This window comes from Brachyhypopomus gauderio, unplaced genomic scaffold (assembly GCF_052324685.1).
Source record: "Brachyhypopomus gauderio isolate BG-103 unplaced genomic scaffold, BGAUD_0.2 sc106, whole genome shotgun sequence".
In the NCBI taxonomy this organism is placed as follows: Eukaryota; Metazoa; Chordata; class Actinopteri; order Gymnotiformes; family Hypopomidae; genus Brachyhypopomus; species Brachyhypopomus gauderio.
Genome location: NW_027506927.1, coordinates 103,587 through 109,361, shown reverse-complemented (window position 1 = coordinate 109,361; position 5,775 = coordinate 103,587). Strand labels below are relative to the sequence as shown.

Genomic DNA, 5,775 nt, shown 5'->3' with positions numbered 1-5,775 from the left:
TGGGCCAAAGCATCTCTTACATATACACACACACAAAATACACACACGTATTGAACATAGATTCTTAATTTTACCTTGAAATGACTGATTTTTTTACTGATATAGTAACTGAAAATCCACAGCTGTAAATTGCCACGTTCTGCAAATGTGAACAATCCTCAGGCCATGATGTTGCCATGCCCAGCCACATGCCCAGACTGTAGAGAAGCATCGTAGCACAAAGATCATCCTAAGACAGCAGAGAGAGAGAGACTGCCCATGCTCTCTAATCTACTTACGATGACCTTAACCTTCCAATGCTTTCAAATAACCTGGGCCTGGTCACGTAGTGTCATCCTGTGTGCCCACCTGTCTGCCCACCTCTAAAAGGAGGGATTAATTCTGGCAACCGAAACATGTTGCCATTCACTTCTCTCTCACCCTCCTAACTGGAATGCTGGAGTCCCGGCAGCACGAGAGGGAATCGTTGTAGCTTTGCCATGTGGTATTTCCCAAAGTGTGCGGCAGGCTAGCTTGCGCTAAACATATTCTTTCATATCTAGTTCCTCTCCATGTTTATGGCAGAGTCAGTATTAATGCCGCCCACCACCCATGTCAGTCATAACTCCCCCATTTCTTTTTAAATGATGTATTTGCAAGTTCTTCCTATTTCCTAGCATTTCAGGACCTATCCATTGGTTAGTCAACATGTCAGTCACCGCAACCCTGGCAGTAACATTCTCATAAATCAGTTCCTGACATGGCTTTGTTGGAAATCAGTGCCTTAATTACATAATCACTGAAAGGTGTCCAGATACTAAATGTGGTTGGTCTTCAGAAAACCAAACACTGTAAAATGTTAGACAAAGATATCAGAAGCCAAACTACAAGGCTAGGGCTGGTGTGAAAAAACATCCATGAGACAGATGCCCTCTCTTATCTCACTCGCTGTTAATCTCAAAGTAGTTTAAGTGGTTTTCCTCTTGCCCCTGTGCCACACTGTGTTTGGAACTTTATTTTCCAATGTAAATTCAATTCAGTATAGTCATTTCATTTAAAAAGAAATCTCTTAACTCATAACCTTTGCCTTAAAGTCCTTGCCTGAAGCTACTTAGCTCACTGAACAGTTGAATGTGGACATTATGCAAAGTACCTCTTTAAAAAACCTTAATTAATTAAACAAGTTAGCCGTTTAAACAATACAAAAGGTTGCTACCATGGAAATCCTCAGATTCGCGAACGCTGTGCGTTTGTCAGACCTATTTGCTATTATTTTTTAATCAACGGTCAACTAGGCATTAAAAAGCATCTTACTGTATAAATTATGCAGAGCTATTTTCATATGTGACAGTATTAAAAGATCAAGATAATTAATACGAGTTGACCTCGGTCAAAAACAAACTTTTTAAAGCCGTTTCTGGAGGTAGTATGTACAGCCTTAATGTTTTGTATCTGTACATTTGGACAATAAGTTTATGAATGTTTTTGTATTTGATGTGCTCTGTGCCTTGCTACGGTGAGGTAAAAATAAGTGTATGTTTGATCTGTATGTTTGTTTTTTTTTTCCTTTTATGATACCACAAATGCCTTATAGACAGTTGTTGCCTTTATAAACCACAGACATAACTCATTCACAAGTGCCATAATAAGACCTTAATCCCTACAGTGGATCCGAAAGTGAAATCTTAGTTCCAGTGTGCCTCACAAATGACTGGAGAGTTATAAATTTAACATATGTACTATCCCCTTCACAGCAGTTTCTTTAATATATCATTAAAGCGAAACACAATTTTAAAATAAGCAATAAGAAATAATTAAGTATAAAAAAAAGCACCCACCCTATCATCTCTTCAAAGCATCACTATCTAATAAAGGAAATGTGCTATTTCATATATGCAATGTATTTTGGATATTAAATATATGAATATAGTATATAAATATATATATATATAATTTTGCGATTAATCATTTTGTTACTATTGTTCTTGCAATGTATTATTACCTTTTATAAAAGGGCTGTAGATAAAATGTGATGAAAATAAAATGTTTTTACATTACAAGCTACTGAAAGCGGCTGACAGACATGCTTGTTTGAAGGTGTGCTACATGTAATCTGGAGTTCATGTTGTCAGCATACCATCTCATCAAAAGGCAACAAGCCATACAGACGTCGTTGGATTATGTTCAAAAACAACTGTTCGGCAGTGTCTCATAGGTCTCGTGTCATCTTTTAAGTCTCAACTGGCTCAACTAAGCTCTAAAAACAAGATCTGATCAAACATGTTACATAGCAGCAATGAATGTAAACTCCCAAGTCGCATTCTTTACCAACAATGTTATTCAGATTCATCATTTAGATAAAATGCCACATAATGAGGACAAAAAAGCTTCCAGAATCATATGTGTAGTAGGTTTATTTAATGCACTGTTCGTACATATCAGAATTCCATGCACAGATTTTACAGCAAAAATTATTTTACAGCAGAAGTGATCAGTAAGTGTCCAGAAAACAGCATACATGGTCATTACCACAGCAGCCTATAAAGCACTGTCCTGAACAGAATTCATCCAGACTGTCCTGAACAGAATTCATTCAGACTGTCTTGGACAGAATTCATTCAGACTGTTGTGGACAGCATTCATTAAACACATTTCTAAATTGGATGTAACATTAATGTGACATAAGAAAGAATGAAAACATTTCCCTGATTTGAGATGTTCATTGCTCACGTTCTGATGTTTTGTTCTCAACAATGCATGCCATTTGTTCATTGTTAATGTGCAATTTTCCCAAGCTTTACAAAAATATTGCTTTTGTGTGTAGGAATATGTCTTAAAAATAGACAAATATCTCTCCCCTCAGTGAAGGTATTTCTCTCTCAATCTCCCTCTCTCTCTGTGTGTGTGCGTGTGTGTGTGTGTGTGTGTGTGTGTGTGTGTGTGTGTGTGTGTGTGTGTGTGTGTGTGTGTGTGTGTGTGGAAACGTGTAAGGAACTTCTCTTGTTTACTGGAAATGCCTGTGCATCACCCAGTGTATCACTAGTTAGAAGGAAGCAGTTTTAAACAAAAGCATTCCGATGGTGTTCCACCCTGTCTTACGCACACAGTCACCCTGTCTTCCCTTCCACGGGCACCTTGTAGAAAACACCTCCAGATTTAGCACTTTCCATGCATTTGCAGCCAAGGCTCAAACAGAACAGGAGATCCTTATCTCTGTACTTGTTTGGTTTTACTGGCATTGGCTACAAAACCATCAAATCCAAAATAGAGCTATAGTTGCATTGCAGTAATGAAACAAATATATACAAAAACTAATATAACATTGACAAAGATGGCTAGATTAGGCACAAAGAGAATCAAAACATTGATTTCACTTAATAAGCAGCCTAGCAAATAACATATTATAACAAGCTATCAAGATGCAGTTTACAAAGGTGGTGCAATGTGGTGGCAAGCTCACATGGACATGCGATAGCTTTGCCTTATCTGCCCTCTTGTGGTCAGTTTCTTTTAAATTAACTTTTAAACTAACATCTCAGTAATTAATTAAAATACGCTATGATTGATGATTTAGGTATACATAGGAATTAGGCATTATTTGCAAAATGGTGGCAAATGAATGACACACAATTTTTCTAAATTTCCTTGAAAAACAGCCTGTGTTATGAGAATCTGTTCATTTAATTATTTACTTTTATTTAGTTCAACTTTAGTACTGCTATGTTATATTACCATATTTAGAGAAATCAACCAACCCTCACCACAGGTGAAACAAACACATTAAACATTTAGAACTTCTGCTGAGGTTACATGCTCATTTACATGTCATTGAGTCATTTCAAACAGGGTGTTACATAGAGAAAGGTATAAATTTTTAATTTATTTGGTTGTTAATCATTAACTTTATAATGGACTTATAAAATCCCTTACCAAATCCCCTCCCAAGGGACAGGCTGCAAGCTTCTCTAATGAGACAAAAACACAGCAGACATATTATACCTTTTTAGTTATGAGAAACTTTGTTCACATTAGTCAAAAGTGACTCTCCAGTTACTTGGTCCTCTTTAAAACGAACAACAGTGCAGATCTCATATGTCTGTGGTCCATAAAATAGAGGCATAAGCCCTCAAATCATGTCCAAAAAAAACCCGCTAGGGCACATCACATGTGTGTAGCATTAAAGTGCTCAGCATGCTGCTGAAAGCCTGCGTTGTAAGAGGCAGGATTGGAATGGTTACTGTGGGCTTGTGCATTGTGGAAGCAGGAGGCGCAGTGTGGGGCAAACGTGGGCACTACCCTGGAAAAGTTGGAGAAGTCCACGCGAAATTTACCCTCCTTGCCTCGGGAGATGATGGGAAGGAACTGATAGCCCCACATGATCTCTTTAGGCAGGTAAGACGTCCTGACCTGGAAGGAGGCGCTGGTGGACTCGGCTGTTCCATCCAGAAACACCACCAGTTCAAACTTCTGTTGTTGCAGGTTGTCTGCTGCCATCTGGAAGAACGGACTTGATTTGTCAATGACATGGTACAAGGTCAAAGGGCAGACAAAGAACAGATTGTCCTTCCCAGCGTCCACCAAGAAGTCGACGCTGATCTGGTCCATGATGATGATCTCGCCTTCGGGTGTGACGGTTGTCTTAAGCAGCTTGCCATAGAACTGGCTTCCAATCGTGAGGCTTTTGCGTAGGTTGGCCACTCGTATCTGCAGACAAAGCCTGTCTTGTTTGCAGCAGATAACAGCTATCTTACTAAAGGTGATTGTCTTGACCCTCTTCTTGGGTCGGGCAGCTTTGGCCATAATCACCCCACACCAGAAGCAGATGATTACCGTCCCAAATACAGCTTCGGCCGTGAGTATGGTGATGGCACTGGGGCAAAAGGGAGTGATGAGACGGTACCCATAACCAATGGACATTTCAGCCTCTATAGACGTTAGGAAGGCAGTGGCCATGTCAATGAGATTAATTACACAAGGAATGTGGTCAGCAGATGGGTTCTGCCATGTCAAGTCACCATTAGCATATGCAGCCCAATACCACAGGAGTCCAAACATAAACCAGGAGAAGATGAAGGAGGCTGTGAAATGAAGGATGACATAACGCCAGCGCATCTCCATCAAGCTGGTCCAGAAATCCAGGAAGGAGATGAATAGGCGGCTGTACCGGACGCTGCCGAAGGCGATGTTGCAGTGGCCATCTTTGGTCACCACACGAGTTCTGCGAGTGCGGCGCTCGGCCAGGTAATCGCTGATGAACTGAATCATGCTGCGTGTCTTTCCCAGTGGAAAATAAAATTAGCCTGGGGTACAAAGCATAAAGAGAACTGAGGATAGTAGAGTCACAGGCATGTTTTTTGTTCTATTGAACACTGGATTTTTTACGTAATTAATTACTATCAAATAGTATTTTATGATACTATACTGTCTATTATTAGATAGTCTATACAATGAAAATCATTGCAGGATTTCAGAGAACATTTCCAAAACAGCAAGATCAGTCTTGGTAAATGCTGAATGCTAAGCTATCATTTCAATGTTCGTGAACAGAACCAAAATATTTCAGACGCTGTAAGTGTTCTGTGTTGAGTGTGTTATCGCAGAGCTTACCTCAGAGATGTTCAGATCGAGTTGTAGGTCACAAACCAGTCTAGGGTTCTTTTCATAAAGATTTTTTGTGTGACCTATAAATCTCTAAAATACCCTATGCAACTCATTATTACCTCCCTCTCACCCTGTCTTTCTTTTTGTCTGCCCCTCTTGCAGAAAAACTGGTCTTTTGTCTGACTGCTGTCCACT

At 39.6% G+C, this 5,775-nt stretch overlaps 1 pseudogene across 1 annotated transcript; it reads right to left on the bottom strand.

Moving 5' to 3' along the window:
- Positions 1-2,887: 2,887 nt before the first annotated feature.
- LOC143497318 (ATP-sensitive inward rectifier potassium channel 1 pseudogene) lies at positions 2,888-5,775 on the bottom strand (annotated as a pseudogene). The gene is made up of 2 exons (XR_013125826.1): positions 5,587-5,775; positions 2,888-5,279 (listed from the first exon to the last, which is right to left on the bottom strand). The product of XR_013125826.1 is annotated as an ATP-sensitive inward rectifier potassium channel 1 pseudogene (transcript).